The following is a 16,898-nucleotide window of genomic DNA, read 5'->3' on the forward strand; positions in this document are numbered from 1 at the left end:
TGCTATATTAAGTTATACTAGCTGGCTGATGGCTCTTGAGGCTATTATCACTTTATATTGACATGTAAGGATATATTAGCTATCTAGCCTCCGGTATAGACTTCCCACCAAGTGATACACCTGCCCCTAAACCTTGAAGGTTGACATGAAGCCGTCTTCTACAACCTGCTTGGGCCTGGACGAAGTCCTTTTGGAAACAGCCAGTGTACTTCTGAATACAGTCCATGAAGTGAACATGCTCGAGGTGGCTGTCCATTAGCAGGCTGTAGAGAGGTTCGGGCAGAGGTTTGAAAGGCGGGAGCAGCACCTTGCCAAGTGCTGCAGCACATGTCGGGGGCCTCCTTCCACTTGAAGGCATTGCAGTACTAGCATGTGGCTCATAGTACCCAGGGCTACAGTGTTGTCTACCCAGTGGCGTCACAAAGGGGGTGCGGGCTGCACCCGGGTGCCACCCGCCTAGGGGTGACACCAAAGTGCAGACTGACACTCCCCCACAGTGACAGGAGCCGGGTGCTGCACTGTAGTATTAAGTGCAGCACCCGGCTCCTGACACTGTGAGGGGGCCGGCACTGCAGTCAAGGCAGTCAGCACCCCTGCACCCCCAGTAATATAAAGAACGGGACCATGGGGATCGAGCTGTGAGGCCACACCCCTGTCCCATGAGGCCACGCCCCTGTCCCATGCGGCCATGCCCTTATCTCAAGGCCACGCCCAAAACTTCCCTCCCCACTCCGGGTGACACCGCGGGGAGAGACGCCACTGTGTTTACCTTATAAGCCATATCAGGTTCATATGCCACGCGTGACTGAACCTTGACCTTCCATGGAAGTGCTCTCCTTTCTACTCATCTTCCAGGATTGTTTTGTTCATATCAAGATTTTGCTGCTCTGTGCACCTCGGGGTGATGATCTTGCTGGTACCTGACCACCGGTGCTCTGTGCACCTCGGGGTGATATTGCTGGTAACTGGCCACTGCTGCTCTGTGCACCTCGGGGTGATCTTGCTGGTACCTTGCCACTGTTGCTCTGTGCACCTCGGGGTGATCTTGCTGGTACCTTGCCACTGCTGCTCTGTGCACCTCGGGGTGATCTTGCTGGTACCTTGCCACTGCTGCTCTGTGCACCTCGGGGTGATCTTGCTGGTACCTGACCACCGGTACTCTGTGCACCTCGGGGTGATATTGCTGGTAACTGGCCACACAAACAAAAAATGGCAGCTGCTCAATCTAGCAGCACTAATCAGGTGCATGAAAGGGAGGGGTCATACTAAGTAGAAAAAGGAGGGGGGTTTAACCCCCTATTGTTCCTCAGCACACTGAATAGTACCTGCAACAATATCTGAAAACTATATGGTCATAGAAATCAGAGATATTCGTTGCATGCATTTGCAAATACATGGGAAGCTGCTAGGCCACGTCACGGCTTCTCTGTCACTAGCAGTCCCTAACACTAAGGGGTTCACATCCGGGGCGCAGTGCACCCCGAAAAACGTCCAGCCCAGGACCCCCCCAGGGCATCACACGAAAAATGGAAAAAGAGTGACAGTGCAGTGTAAAGTATAGGTGTGTAAGACTAATTGAGTGTTGGAAAAAGGGGTTAAAATATATGTGAATTATTACATGAAAAAAATACAAACATAATATGTGATGTAAGAAGCAACTATGTGTATTAAGTGGTGATGCCATGAGGGGGCCCAGCCAGACCAGCCACGGGGTCCTTACGCCCGAACGCTCACCCCAAATGTAAAATATACCAATTATAAGGCCTCATGATAAAGGCACATATAAATTTTGTCAAATGTAAGGCCTCCTGATAAAGACACATACATAAATGCATCCACATTGAGAGCCAGCTTACCTGAGTCACCCCTGGAAACTTCAACTAGCACTACTAGAACCAGCATGCCCTACTAATGCTGGCTCCTTCATGCCTCTCATACCAAACAAACAAAAAATGGCAGCTGCTCAATCAATCTAGCAGCACTAATCAGGTGCATGAAAGGGAGGGGTCATACTATGTAGAAAAAGGAGGGGGGTTTAACCCCCTATTGTTCCTCAGCACACTGAATAGTACCTGCAACAATAGTTCCTCATGGCATCACCACTTAATACACATAGTTGCTTCTTACATCACATGTTATGTTTGTATTTTTTTCATGTAATAATTCACATATATTTTAACCCCTTTTTCCAACACTCATTAATTAGTCTTACACACCTATACTTTACACTGCACTGTCACTCTTTTTCCATTTTTCGTGTGATGCCCTGGGGGGGTCCTGGGCTGGACGTTTTTCGGGGTGCACTGCGCCCCGGATGTGAACCCCTTAGTGTTAGGGACTGCTAGTGACAGAGAAGCCGTGACGTGGCCTAGCAGCTTCCCATGTATTTGCAAATGCATGCAACGAATATCTCTGATTTCTATGACCATATAGTTTTCAGATATTGTTGCAGGTACTATTCAGTGTGCTGAGGAACAATAGGGGGTTAAACCCCCCTCCTTTTTCTACTTGGTAACTGGCCACTGCTGCTCTGTGCACTTCGGGGTGATCTTGCTGGTACCTGGCCACTGCTGCTCTGTGCACCTCGGGGTGATCTTGCTGGTACCAGGCCACTGCTGCTTTGTGCACCTCGGGGTGATCTTGCTGGTACCTGGCCAGTGGTGCTCTGTTTCGGAGTGATCTTGCTGGCATCTGGCCATCGGTGCTTTGTGCACCTCAGGGTGATCTTGCTGGTACCTGCCCACTGCTGCTCTGTGTACTGCACTGACGCGTTATGTGTAACGTAACTTGTAGCGCACAAAGGATAGATGTATGTGGACACATCTGTAGACGAGGGACCGGAACAGGCAAGCTCAGTCTCCTGTGATGGCGACAATGGTGCATACTTGCCTATTTTTGGAAACTAGTTTCAGGGAGATTGCATGAGAGTTCGCACAGCTCGACATGTCATGCTCCGCCCAAAGGGTGTGTCTAGCTCCACCTGTGGGTGTGTCTATTGTCACTCAGTGTGTTGTCCTGCGGTGGCAGGTGGAAACGAAATTACTAAGTGCAGCACGCTGGCAGGGTGGGTTTGTGTATGGTTGGCATGTGCAGTCACAAATTATCCCTAATTTATGTGATCATTGCCTCAACCAAAATGAGTCCTCTAACAAAGTATTTTTTTATTTTTTTTTATAACCTCCAGTCCTCCACTATACTCACACACAGGAAACACACACGGGTCAGTGCCAGACACCATCCCCCCCCCCCACACACATACAAAGGGGTTATTGCCAGCCCCCCTCCCCCAACACACACACACACAGGGGTTAGTGCAAGCCCCCCTCACCCCACACACACACATGGGTTAGTGCCAGCCCCCTTCACCCCCCCCCCCACACACACAGGTAAGTTCCAGCCCCCCTCACCCCACACACATACAGGACAGTGCCATCTAGCTGCTGGGGTAGAATCACAAACACTCACCTTGGGACCATGCACTTCTCCTCCTCCAGCCACTCCGCTGAGCTCCAGGACCAAGCCACCACTTAACAGGAATCTCCTCATCAGACAAGAGCTTCTCTCCGCACCTGGCCAGCTCCCCCATCACTCCTCCTCCATGTCTTACTGCCAAGGCTCCAAACGTGCAGGGGGGAGAGAGGGAGGGATCCGCCCGCATATCTCACTCCACAGGCTTCAAACGTGCTGGGGGGAGAGGGGGAGGGATCCGCCTGCATATCTCATTCCCAGCTGCTCCAAACGTTCAGCGGGGGCAAGGAGGGATCTGCCCACATGTCTCACTCCCCACTGCTCCAAACATGCAGGAGGTAGAGGGGAAGGGATCCGCTGCCGCTGCTGCCACAGGAGACACTGCTGCCTTACTTGGGCCACCCACAGACACAGCTGGGTTGGGTGGCTTGCGCTGTGCGTGGCCAACCTATTTTACATGGTTGTGCCAAGCTCCATTCCCATCGCCGCTGGGATCGCGCATGCACGCTCCGGATTTAGGATGGTGCTCAGGGATTCCGGGGGATTGGGAGGCCTTTGCGGGGCAGCGGGAGACTGGTGGGTAAATCGGGAGACTCCCGCATCCGTGTTGGCATGTATGCAATGGTGTGAGGCACTATCTCCCCTTTTAACATTAAAAATCTCAAGTGAAGTATCCAAATGGAAAAAAAGTAGTCAGTGTTAAGTCGTTAGCGGTGGCAAATCCAGGGGTGGGGCTGCAGCGCAATCCACTATTTAAACAGGGGAGCCACACCAACTGTCACCACAAATACTACCAAACATCACTGGCAGTTGGTGTGGCTCCCCTCTTTGAATATTGGACTGTGCTGCAGCCCCACCTCTGAAGCCGCTACTTGACCCAGACAATGAGCTTACAGTCTAACAGCACGTGGGCCATGTTGCTTTGTCACCCAATTGCCTCGGTTGAGAGGAAACATTTTACCACTTTTCACCCCCCTTAAGAGGTCGAATTTATAAAAATCCCTGCTTAGTGGGTGCTTACATCATGGAAGGAATATACTCCCTGAATTTCATATTTCTAAGTCAAGGGGTTTGTGCAGGGTGTTGATGAGTCAGTCAGTCAGGACACTGCTCAGGGGAGGAAACATTTTAGCCCTTTTCAGCCCCTTAGGAGTTGAACTTTGAAAAATCCCAGCATTGGGGGGTGCCTACATCATGGAAGGAATATACTCCCAGAATTTCATGTTTTTAGGTCCATGGGTTTTGCTTTCTTACCCTAAAGCCCATTTTCTCAGACATACTATGCATCATGTCCATACAGCCACCACAATTCCTACAACTAGGTACAGGGACCTTTTTCAAAATTATTAATTATTTTCCTCTTGACCTATGAACTTTTACCATATAGAACCTCATGACTTGCATGCGTGTATGACTGCATTGACTGTACTTGCGTACGCCTAGCTCCGAAGCATGTGCAGGGCAATAATACAACACTAACACGCAAGGTATGCTCTCCCAACAGGTACACATTCAACTCCACATCAGGCTGGATAAGAGCAGATATGGACCTATGGCTGTACTTGCTGGGGAAATGGGCGATAAATACTCTAGTTTTTATGTTTGGCTCTGGTGAAATGTTGTATATTCACTGTTGGACCTCTTCCTCTCTGCAGCCAAGCTGCCTTCTGCCCAAGTATCCATCCTCCAGCCAAACTCCTTACAGCATGAGATCTCTAGACCATTCTCAGAAGGGTTTGCACCTTTATGTCTGACATGACTGTCTCACTGCTTAAAGAGCAGAAATTATTATTCTGTATCCTTTCCGTGACAGAACCTTCCTTTTAGTGTTAGTGTTTATTCTCCCTCCAGTCTCAGGATAATCTGTATTATGTGTGTGGGCCACTGACATACATATAAAAGAAAATGTGTGGGCTACATCCTTCACTAAAGCCATGACTCATACTTTTATATTTGTATTAAAAACCATATTACACATCAGCGTCTAATATATCTGTAGAGTATTTCTCATCACATGAAGAGATCATAATAATCCTGTATGTTTGTCATGTTTGCTAATAAAGTTTACATAAACATGCAAGTGTCACTATAATTTCCATAACATGCAGGTGTCACTATAATTTACATAACATGCAGGTGTCACTATAATTTACATAACATGCAAGTGTCACTATAATTTCCATAACATGCAAGTGTCACTATAATTTACATAACATGCAGGTGTCACTATAATTTACATAACATGCAGGTGTCACTATAATTTACATAACATGCAAGTGTCACTATAATTTCCATAACATGCAAGTGTCACTATAATTTCCATAACATGCAGGTGTCACTATAATTTACGTAAACATGCAAGTGTCACTATAATTTACATAACATGCAAGTGTCACTATAATTTACATAACATGCAAGTGTCACTATAATTTCCATAACATGCAGGTGTCACTATAAGTTCAATAACATGCAAGTGTCACTATAATTTACATAACATGCAAGTGTCACTATAATTTACATAACATGCAAGTGTCACTATAATTTCCATAACATGCAGGTGTCACTATAATTTCAATAACATGCAAGTGTCACTATAATTTCCATAACATGCAGGTGTCACTATAATTTCCATAACATGCAGGTGTCACTATAATTTCCATAACTTGCAGGTGTCACTATAATTTCCATAAACATGCAAGTGTCACTATAATTTCCATAACATGCAGGTGTCACTATAATTTACATAACATGCAAGTGCCACTATAATTTCCATAACATGCAGGTGTCACTATAATTTCAATAACATGCAAGTGTCACTATAATTTCCATAACTTGCAGGTGTCACTATAATTTCCATAACATGCAGGTGTCACTATAATTTACATAACATGCAAGTGTCACTATAATTTACATAACATGCAAGACTTAAATAGAATGAAGCTACTATAGGTTAGTTTACCAAATGTGGGTAGGGCAAGTCCTGTTTATCTATTATTACGGTATTTAAATCCTCATAAACACTTGTAATAATCACACACAGAAGAAACACATAACGTGAAATATCTGGAGTCTACAACCTATTGGTTTGTGGAGCAAGATGGTAGCATTTGTGGAGGTGGTTGGGCAGAGGGAGGGTTTAATCAGGCATAAAAATATTTTCGCACTGAGATGTTTAAACTGGAAAATGACTGGAAAGTGCAATATTACTGGAGGTGAGCCTTGCTTTGTACACAGCCACTTTCACTATGCCTGTCATAATCATTGTGTACCAAGTCTGAGCTGGTTTAGTTCTTTTCTTATACTTTTGTAACAACGCATTTCACAGCTTTCAGTTCCACTTCCTCATAGTGATACATTTCTAATAAAAAAACCATAATTGCCACATGTAAAAATAACAAAAAAGTATTCTTGGAGAGAAATGGAACCATTGGTTGGTTCTAAAGTGCAGGGCAGGGGTGGGCAATTATCGGCCCTCCAACTGTTGTTGAATTACAAATCCCAGCATGCATTGCCTAATAGCAAAACTGTGGCAGGGCATGCTGGGATGTCTAGTTCTACAACAGCTTATTGCCCACCCCTAGTGTAGGGGGTACATTTACTAAAGTGAGAGTTTTTAGAGGTGGAGAGATTGCCCATAGCAACCAATCAGATTCTTGCTATTATCTTCTAGAAGGTGCTAGTTAAATGTTAAGTAGAATCTGATTGGTTGCTATGGGCAACATCTCCACTTCTAAAAACTCTCACTTTAGTAAATTTACCCCTCCGAGATTGGATTTTGTTTTGATCTTTACAATTTAGCATTTTGAACAGTATTCAGGTATTTTTTAACTTCTCCATTTAATCAAGGTGTGCTTACAGTGTCATTTAATATATTTACCAACCGCAAGTATTTTATGTATAGGAAAATGCACCTTTATGCATATATTTTCAGTATTTATTTTATTTTTTTTTGCAACATTTGTACATTTTGATTTTACTTTCTGAGTAATGTATAATAAATAATTTTTGATTGAGCAATCATGCTCCCAGAAGCTGTAAAACCTGTTAAGTAAAGGCATTTAACATCATGTAGGAGACATTAAAAAGCTTAAGTAGTTATTCTTCATGCAAATTAGCTACCCTAAGTAACATTTCTTGATGAAATCTCAAGTAATGCTTCATCATTACTTAAGATGTTTTAAGTAAGAAACTGTCTTTACTTAACAAACTCTACCCATGTGCAGAACTGATTATTTAATTAGCTCTCTTGAGCTACTTAGTGAGTTCTGCATACTGTATGTATGGAGCAGAACTTTACTGTTCATTCTAGAACCTTGCATTTGTCACAACCCATGCATAAACTCTTCCCTGCCTGGGGTGTAGCTCTCTACTCTGGTGCTTCTAGCACATTCTGGTCTGTATCTTAGCAGTTTGTTGCATCAGCTGAGTGTGCAAGAAACAACAGAGCAGAGAGCAACATCCCAGGAACTGCTCGGGATGTGACTGGTGCAGGGTGCTAGAATGAACACTTGAACTGATTATTTAAATATTACTTAAGGAGAAAATCAGTCAAAGATAGTAGTTTAGAATAATACACTGTAAAGTAGTATTCCATAAAGGAGTTGTTTGTTCTATATATGTAACATAAACCCTATGTTTCCTTAGTGGGTTTGTGTGTCCATTTCCCAGTATCTCTGATACCAGTATACAACTTACTGAGGCCATTGAATCTTTGCCTCAAAATACATAAGGTTCATAACAGTCCCAACCTTCTAGAGCAGGGGCGTTCAAACCTTTTTCCTTGGATTTCCACATTAATAAATCAGTTTGAATGGAGAGCCACATTGAATTACTGTATTTTGAACACTAGACATCAATGCTGAACAGTTTACTGCTCATGAAAAACCATCTGTAGATGTAATTAAATCACTGAGCAGGCTACATTATGGGTGGTATAGTTGTGTGGGGAGTAATATGATTGTGCATGGCACACACAGCACACTTACACCAATAATGACATCATACCTGAATGCCCAGCACTGTTGGTGGAGGTTGCCCTGCCACCCGCTCTGCATCTTCTTCATTCATCTCTTCCTCAATGTCACCTCCTCCTCCTCCCTCCTATGCCTGACTATTACCCCCATCCAGACAATTTTCCTTTGTTGACAATTCCTTGCTTTCCTCCATGTTCAGAACATATACCTGCAGATAGCCAGGCACCACCACTGCCTATGTCACAGTATTGTGCTGGCTCGCACTTGCTCCCTGACCTGCCAGTCACTAGCTGGCATACTTACTGACTTGGAAACTGTGCCCAGGTCGCATTTCTCAGCTGTGCAGTGTGCAGGACGGGCCACTCCAATGTCCAAACTGCAGCCCAGTTAGTGGGCCAGATTGATGCAGATGGCGGACCAGGCATGTTTGGCCCGCGGGCCATAGTTTGAACACCCATGTTATAGAGGTAGTAGGTCTGAGAGTATTGTGGTGTGTTTTATTGCAAAATTTTCAACAATATTGTTTTATGGAGATCCTGGATTAGCCTGCATCCTATACACTGTATACATTGCTTACTGTGATTCTTTTGTTCTGATTTTCACAATTGCCATGTGAGTAACTATGTATTCTGATCAAATGCATTTTTGTTTTGTATATAATAGTGCTATAATATTTTGGTGTAAAGTATGCCATTGTTGTGCTGTCTGTATGCATAATACATTTAATTTTAACTTCCATGATGTGATCCAATAAATTATGTACTTTAATTGTTTACATTCTTTACTTTTTTGAATTGTTTTTGTTACTATTTTGTCTAATTTAAGTTGTTTTCTTTTAGGACATTGTGCCGAGAATTGTTATGGACATTGCTAACGTCAATCTCTTACTTGTTGAAACCTCATAACATAAGGTAAAAACAATTTTTTTTATAATTCATGAAACTGTAAATGTAGAATAATAAGTAATGTAAATCATTTCGGTACAGTGGATTTCTCTTCAGGATATTTATGTGTTCTCTATATAATTAGTAATACCCTAATTAGTATACTGTACATATTCAGACTTGTTTGAGCTTGGGGCTGGATCCTGATGCCCAAGTTTTTTTATCACTGTAAATGATACTGAAAAACAGTCTGCAGTTATAATGTCAACAGTGAAGATCTAGACCAGAGGTTCCAAACGTGGTCCTCAAGGCACCATAACAGTCCAGGTTTTAAAGATATCCATGCTTGACCACAGATGACTTAATTAGTACCTCAGTCAATTTGATTTAACCACCTGTGCTCAAACATGGATATCTCTAAAACCTGTTGGGGTGCCTTGAGGACCTCTGATCTAGACAATCATAAGGTCGACACCAGAATGTCACCATTGTCAAAATGACAACACCCAAAAGTTCAACACTGACATCAGGTCAACATGGTCATTATGTCAACGGATAAAATGTCGACCCAGTGAAAATGTCGACAGACATAATGTTGGCAACTGAAATATAAACAGTCAATGGTGTCGATTATATTGTGGCACGAGCGCCCTGCTAGGCGTCTATGCGAATAGGCGCCCGACGGAGCATTTCAATGGTTTCTCCGTTTGGGGGACCATTAGCATTTTCCGCATAGCGGCTAAACCTGTCTAAAGGATAGGTTAGGGCGCCCAAACCACCATCGAGACGCCCAAATAACAGGGCTTTAGACACATTTCTTCTCGCACCTCAGCAGGCAGTGAGAAGGAATATGTCCCCTTGCAGCTTTAGGCGTCCAAACGGAGCAACAATTGAATTGCTCCGTCGGGTGCCTTTTCGCATAGCCGCCCAGCAGGGGGCATGCATCACAATTGAATCGCCCCCAATATGTCTACATTTCTAGAAATGTAGATACTGTCAGAATGTCAACATACAAAGTCGATAAGTCATAATGTCAACATAGATTAATGAAGTAGTAAATAATGGTGACCAGTCATATTGTACAAGTGTAAAATGTAGTGTCCCAAGGAGGGGATGAGCACTGCGCATGCGCAAACACTGTTCCTGCCTTGTAAGCCATATTGTCTGATGTGGCTAATTGTCATATCAAGATATGTGTAGAAGATGGTGTTCCTCTGAGAGAAGTGCACTGCGCATGCGCAAACCATTATCTCTGTCTTGTCACCCATACAGTCTTATTTTTCTAAATGTCACATTTCTTTCCTTTTAAATAGCATACATTAATTAAAATGTTACATAATACAATTGATCATCATGTGCTTCACCATAAATTAAAAATAAGTCAAAATAAAAAATATAAATATATTTTATGAAACATTGATACTGTGACTGGCTTGTTTGTAATAGAAGCACAGACACACCATGCTGTAAGTCTCAAACTGTGGCACCCCACTGTTTTAAAAAGATATTATATTCCTACTGTAATTATTAATATACAAACTATGTGTGTGTGTGTGTATATAATATATATATATATTTAATACAATGGTACTGGTAAAAGCACCAAACCCAGTCAGAATTCTGTCCAGATATGTCTTTTATATGACAAGTGTTTAGTCAACTATAATCCCGATATCAACGGTGGCAGCTCAGTGTTCTCCAAACGGACCTTTGCTGTGTGGTCCAAGACATTTATGCAATGAAATAGATGAGAACAAGTGCCATATAGTGTAGTATGATTAGTAAATCTACAGCACGCTGCACGAATAAATGCGTATCAACCTATTAAATAGGCATGTAATGTATGGTCTTTTAATCCACTCAGAGTCCACTCCCTGTTCATGTGGCACTTTACTCTAGACACAGTTGCTGGTAGGAAGTTACTATATGCTATTATCATATCGACATAATAACTATAACATGAATTGCTTTTATAATGTTAGGCTGGCGGAACACTTTTTATTTGATAAAATAAATTGAATATAGAATTTTAAATATGGCATAAGTCCTATAATATTTACTGATTATTAAATTCTAATTGCAAATAAAAAAATGTTTTCGCAACTGAAAAATAGAAACAAATATATAGTTACTTATCAGAAATGTGTGGGAAAAAAAAGAATGCCACTGATAGACCTATAGTAAGTTGGTATCAAGTTAGTATTGAAGTTAGCCGGTGTGAGACACAAGAAGACATATAGACAAATCATTTATTTTAACTACATTTTAAACCAATATAACAGTATTATAATAGTCCTTTTAGCTAATACAGCTATATACATTTTGAAGCATGTTGACATATTATACCTGGTATTGTACATGGTCAAAATGTCGTCATTTTAAATCTAAGTAACTGCTCATAGTGTAATTGTTGTGGTATAGTGACATAATGTGTACCTAGATGTCTATATTTTATATGCCAATGTTTTGGCCATATGCTCAAAATGTTGACATGGTAAAATTGTTCACAGTCAAAATATAGACTGGTGCCTGCCTATATTTTAACTGTTCACATTTTGACCAAGTCGACATTTTTTATTTGTCTACATGTTAACTATCTATTCTATATATAAATTTTTACATTATGTCCATATCAACATAATAATCATGTCAACATTTGACTGACATATTGATTGTCGACATTTAGTCCATTTTGACGCTTTGGTTGTTGTCACAATGCACCTGTTCACATTGTGATATCTAAATTATGATTGTCTATATTCTCATTGTCGACCTAATATGTACTGAAAATAAAATTGCTAATAAATAGTGCGCTGTAAAGAAATAAGATCTGCTAGCAGCCAATAAACAACGGGATGTACATCCACAGCCCAAAAAACATGCAAAATAGAAAATTGTGTATATATAATTCTGCGCTTCTTATTTCCACATGTAAACCAATGCATCTATGGAATCACTAAATAAAACCACTGAAACACATATTCATAGTCCAAAAGAAGTCCTTCTTTACAGGTTGATCCACCTTATAAGTAAAAAGTTTCCATTGATCTTTGTATCCTGGATCTGAAACAATAGTAGTATCTCCCAATGATGGGTGGATACAAGAACAGAAAAAAGAAAATAGCGCAAAACCTTATGATAAAAGATAAATTTAATGAAAAAATTTGCACTTACAAGATCAAATGAATAAAACAGCATATAACATAAATCTGTTAGTGGTTGAGCAGCACCGCTTCCACGATCCTCCTATAATCACCCAGATGGAAATCAGGCTGGAGTAATAGATACAGGTCCGGACTATTTCTCCCCAATTGAAGAAGGTGGTGGAATAACGATGATCTCTTAATGCCACAATGAGCCAAGCTTAACGCGTTTCCGACCCTGTTGGGTCCTTCATCAGAAGCATGGCCATAATCAAGAAAAAACCTCCTTAAATACCCTCATAATTAAGGCCCTGATTCAGAGCTGAACGCTCTGAGCAGAACGCTCGTTCGGAATCAGGGCCGTCCTATTTAAATGTGGAGCAGCCTTATGGACGCTCGCATAGCTGTGGGTTACCACCCACAGCTTATGCGAGCATCCATGATGATGGTCGCGATGGTCAAGATCATCGCGACCATCGGGCTTGCGACGAGACCCTGCGGTAGGGTCTCGCTGCCGCAAGCCCAGGAGTGATTTTGGCTCTATCAGTAATGATGTCAGTGGGGCCGGACTCAGACGGAGCCGGTAGCTGTGTGTTTGCTGTAATCAGCAGCCGCTGAGAGTCTGTCAGACTTTCATCAGCTGCCGCTGCTCCCACTGCGGGAGCCATCTTCCGGCTCCCGCAGTGGGTAATGGGAGAGCCGTCGTAATGACGACGTCTCTCCCATAATGCAAAGCGGCCAGAGGAGCCGGTGGAAGCGTCGGAACCGGGAGCGGGAGTTTCAGGTAAGTGTTTTTTTTGTTTTTTTTTAATAAGTCTCTCTCTACTGGGGGGGGGCTACTGGGGGCACTACCAGGGGGGGGGGATTACTATGGGGCACAACCAGGGGGGGATTTCTATGGTGGCACTACCAGGGGGGATTACTACTGGGGGCACTACCAGGGGAGTGGATTACTACTGGGGGCACTACAAGGGGGGGGACTACTACTACTGGGGGAACCACAAGGGGGGACTACTACTACTGGGGGCACTACAAGGGGGGGCTACTACTGGGGGCACTACAAGGGGAGGGGACTACTACTAGGGGCACTGCATATGGGGGAGGGGACTACTACTAGGGGCACTACATAGGGGGAGGGGACTACCACTGGGGGCACTGCGAGGGACCGCTGCTGGGAACTCTATATAAAGGGCAATACTGGGGGTACTGCATAGGGGGGAGACTACAACTGGGGCCACTATTTAAGGGAAAATTGCATAAGGGTTACCACTATTGGGGGCACTGCTACTGGGGGCACTGCATAGGTGGTACCATTATTGGGGGCACTATATAAGGGGCTTACTACTGGGGGCACAAGGGGCACTGAATAGGGGGGACCATTCCTGGGGGCACAAGGGGCACTGCATGGGGGGTATCGGTACTGGGGGCACTACTGGAGGCCTGCATAAGGGTGTTATCTCCTGTGGCACACGGGGGGGCACTGCATATGGGTACTACGACAGGGGGCTGCCCCTAATCTTTATTTTTACCATACATTAATCCCATATGGACCGCCTCCTCCCTGAAACACTTGAGAGGGGCGGCGCCATAGCACGCACGTTCTTCAGGCACCCTGGCTACACGCTACTCCTCTGACAGGGCCGCCTGCATGCATTTACCCCCCAGGCTGGCAGGCTAAAAGTTGCCAGCCAGCCCCTGCTAACCCTAACCCTCCCCTCCTGCAGCCTAACCCTAACCCACTGCTCCCGCAACCTACCCTAACCCTCGCCTCCCACAGCCTAACTCTAACCCACCGCTCCCGCAGCCTAACCCTCCCCTCCTGCCCCCTAACCCTCCCCTCCTGCAGCCTAACCCTAACCCACCCTTCCCGCAGCCTACCCTAACCCTCCCCTCCCGCAGCCTAACCCTAACCCTCCCCTCCCGCAGCCTAACCCTAACCCACTGCTCCTGCAGCCTTTCCCTAACCCTCCCCTCCTGCAGCCTAACCCTAACCCACCCCTCCCACAGCCTAACCCTAACCCTCTCCTCCTGCAGCCTAACCCTAACCCACTGCTCCCGCAACCCACCCTAACCCTCGCCTCCCACAGCCTAACTCTAATCCACCGCTCCCGCAGCCTAACCTTAACCCTCCCCTCCTGCCCCCTAACCCACCCCTCCCGCAGCCTAACCCTCCCCTTCTGCAGCCTAACCTTAACTCTCTCATTTGTGCCTAACGCTAACACTCCCCCTAGTGCCTAACCCTCCCACTGACCTTAATACTTACATTGCAATCTGTCGGGATTGTGACCGTCGGCATCCTGACAGTTGCTGACTACATCCCCTCAGATATATGTGCATGACTTCAATGACTATTATGCATTTCGTTATGGAGTACAAATGACGTGTGTAACACGTGTGGATGCGATCTGTACATTGAGTATATGCAAATGATATGATATATGTATATCATCACTAACCGAGTATATGTGCTAAACAAAAGAGTATGGTATAAAGAAATTACTAAAATATTTATACTTCCCAAAATGTCAAAAAGCAAAATCATGTCAGAAATAAGCCCCACCCATTGCTCTGCCCAACCCTAACACAGATCCACACAAACCACTCCCACATTCTAGCTAGGCCACGTCTCTTCTAAGACCCAAAAATATTTGCTTGTGGCTGGTACAGCAGTGTAAAGCTCAAAATAAGAACTGTATTCATTGCAGACTGGAGTCTAAGGATCTGTCTGTACCTCTTATTTTGAGTATGGATATTATTGGGTATGCTTACATTTTTATATCATTAGGAACCTATCCACTTGCAATAGCTACACTTGTATAGATTATAGTTTTGTATTTACCGTGGCCAATGCTGCAGTACGATTATTTTTTATGTACATATCTGTGGTTGTTATTATGCAACACAGCTGTGCATCTGGTGTATCTCTTGTGTCCAGCTTTAAAACTCAACTTTATCTTACACGGTTTTACAGTATGTACATTTCAATACTTAATGTCTAAAACATTTTTCACTGCACATACTTCAAAAAAGTAATCTGTGAGCAACTAGTACTTTGTGAAGTACAACAACATTAACCTTGTAAAAATGATATATTGGAAACCTTTCATGTAGTAGTTTGTCATTGTACATTTAGAACTTAGATTCCCACAATCCCTGAGATCTTACTTCTGCTGTCTCCCCTTAAGCCACACACCCCCGTCTGTGTTATCTGTGTGCCATCAGTGAAGAATGCATGCACCTCTAGAAATACATGTATTACTTTACTATTAAAGCTTCTTGAACTTTATTAGCAATGTAGATTTTCTGGGAAATATTATATTTCACTTTCCCAAATTTTGGAATTGAACAAGGATGATTAACTTCCATGCGTCATATATAAAATATGTGTATTTTTAAAAAAAAATATTGGTTGTTTGATCTGTGGTCAAGTTGTAAATGGCAAGAATGGACACTTTTTTGGTTATTAAGGCATTGGGACAAATTTTGCATTTTGGGCCCACAAACCGGTGGAGTAGATTACAGTTTGGTTTTAGGGGACCAAAATAAAATAAATCATGGCATGTGGCCATCTTAAGTCACATTAGGATACCTGCATCTGAGGATTATATTGTACAGAAATGATTTGTAATTTAAACTAGACCCATTTCATATTGCAAACATATAGCAGTTACCAGCTGTTTAAATATTTCCGAGATGAGCAGGAAAACAGTACTAACACCATCAGTCTACATGCAGAAATGTAAACTCCTGCCATCTGGGATCTTTAGGCACTTGTGCTTGTAGAAATCCATGAATACCTCACACTGTACTAGTATATTTAAAAAAAACCCATAAAAGACAATGCAGGCTTAGGTCTCCAGTTTGTGAGCTGTGCCTGATCAGTTTTGGGATTTTGCAAGGACAGCCTGTAAAATAATGTAAAAGGCAAAATTATGTAGAAGTTGAATAGATATAATGAGTAGAAGTGCATTAGGTAAATCAAAGAGATAACCAGGGCAGAGAATTGTCCTTTAATAGCCTACAGTACATATACTTCACACTGGTGACTACTCTGCAATTAACAATTTGTGATTAGCAAAAAAAACAGCGCACCCTTACACTGTAGCTAAATTAAGTAATAAAAGGTCAGCACTTAGGCTGGGTACACACTAGTCGACCCGCCAATGCGACACCACGATGGTATAACGGCTTGATATATTGGGCGGTCGTTACACCCTGCACGATCCAGTGAATGACCGCCTGATGCATGATATTTATCATTCACCTGCACCATTCACCTTCATGACGTTGGCATCTGGGTCGCTCCTAGGGAATCGGTATGATATCCCGGCGGCCGCATGGCCGGGAGTTCGAATCCCGGCAGAGGCATCCCGACAAACCAGCAGAGCCCAGCAGCGGAAGCCCGACAGCGCTGGAAATCCCGATCGTCC

The 16,898-nt window shown here is 43.5% G+C and overlaps 1 protein-coding gene across 1 annotated transcript in view; it reads left to right on the forward strand.

The window, feature by feature from the left end:
• SORBS1 (sorbin and SH3 domain containing 1) overlaps window positions 1–16,898 on the forward strand; it is a 434,665-nt gene that overhangs the window by 75,383 nt on the left and 342,384 nt on the right. Inside the window, exon 2 of the mRNA XM_088475931.1 lies at window positions 9,281–9,352. The gene's annotated coding sequence lies outside the window, so the exon portion shown is untranslated. The remainder of the gene's footprint in view (window positions 1–9,280; window positions 9,353–16,898) is intronic.

The sequence above is a fragment of the Taudactylus pleione genome, unplaced genomic scaffold (assembly GCF_031769625.1).
Source record: "Taudactylus pleione unplaced genomic scaffold, aTauple2 ptg000016l, whole genome shotgun sequence".
Lineage (NCBI taxonomy): Eukaryota > Metazoa > Chordata > Amphibia > Anura > Myobatrachidae > Taudactylus > Taudactylus pleione.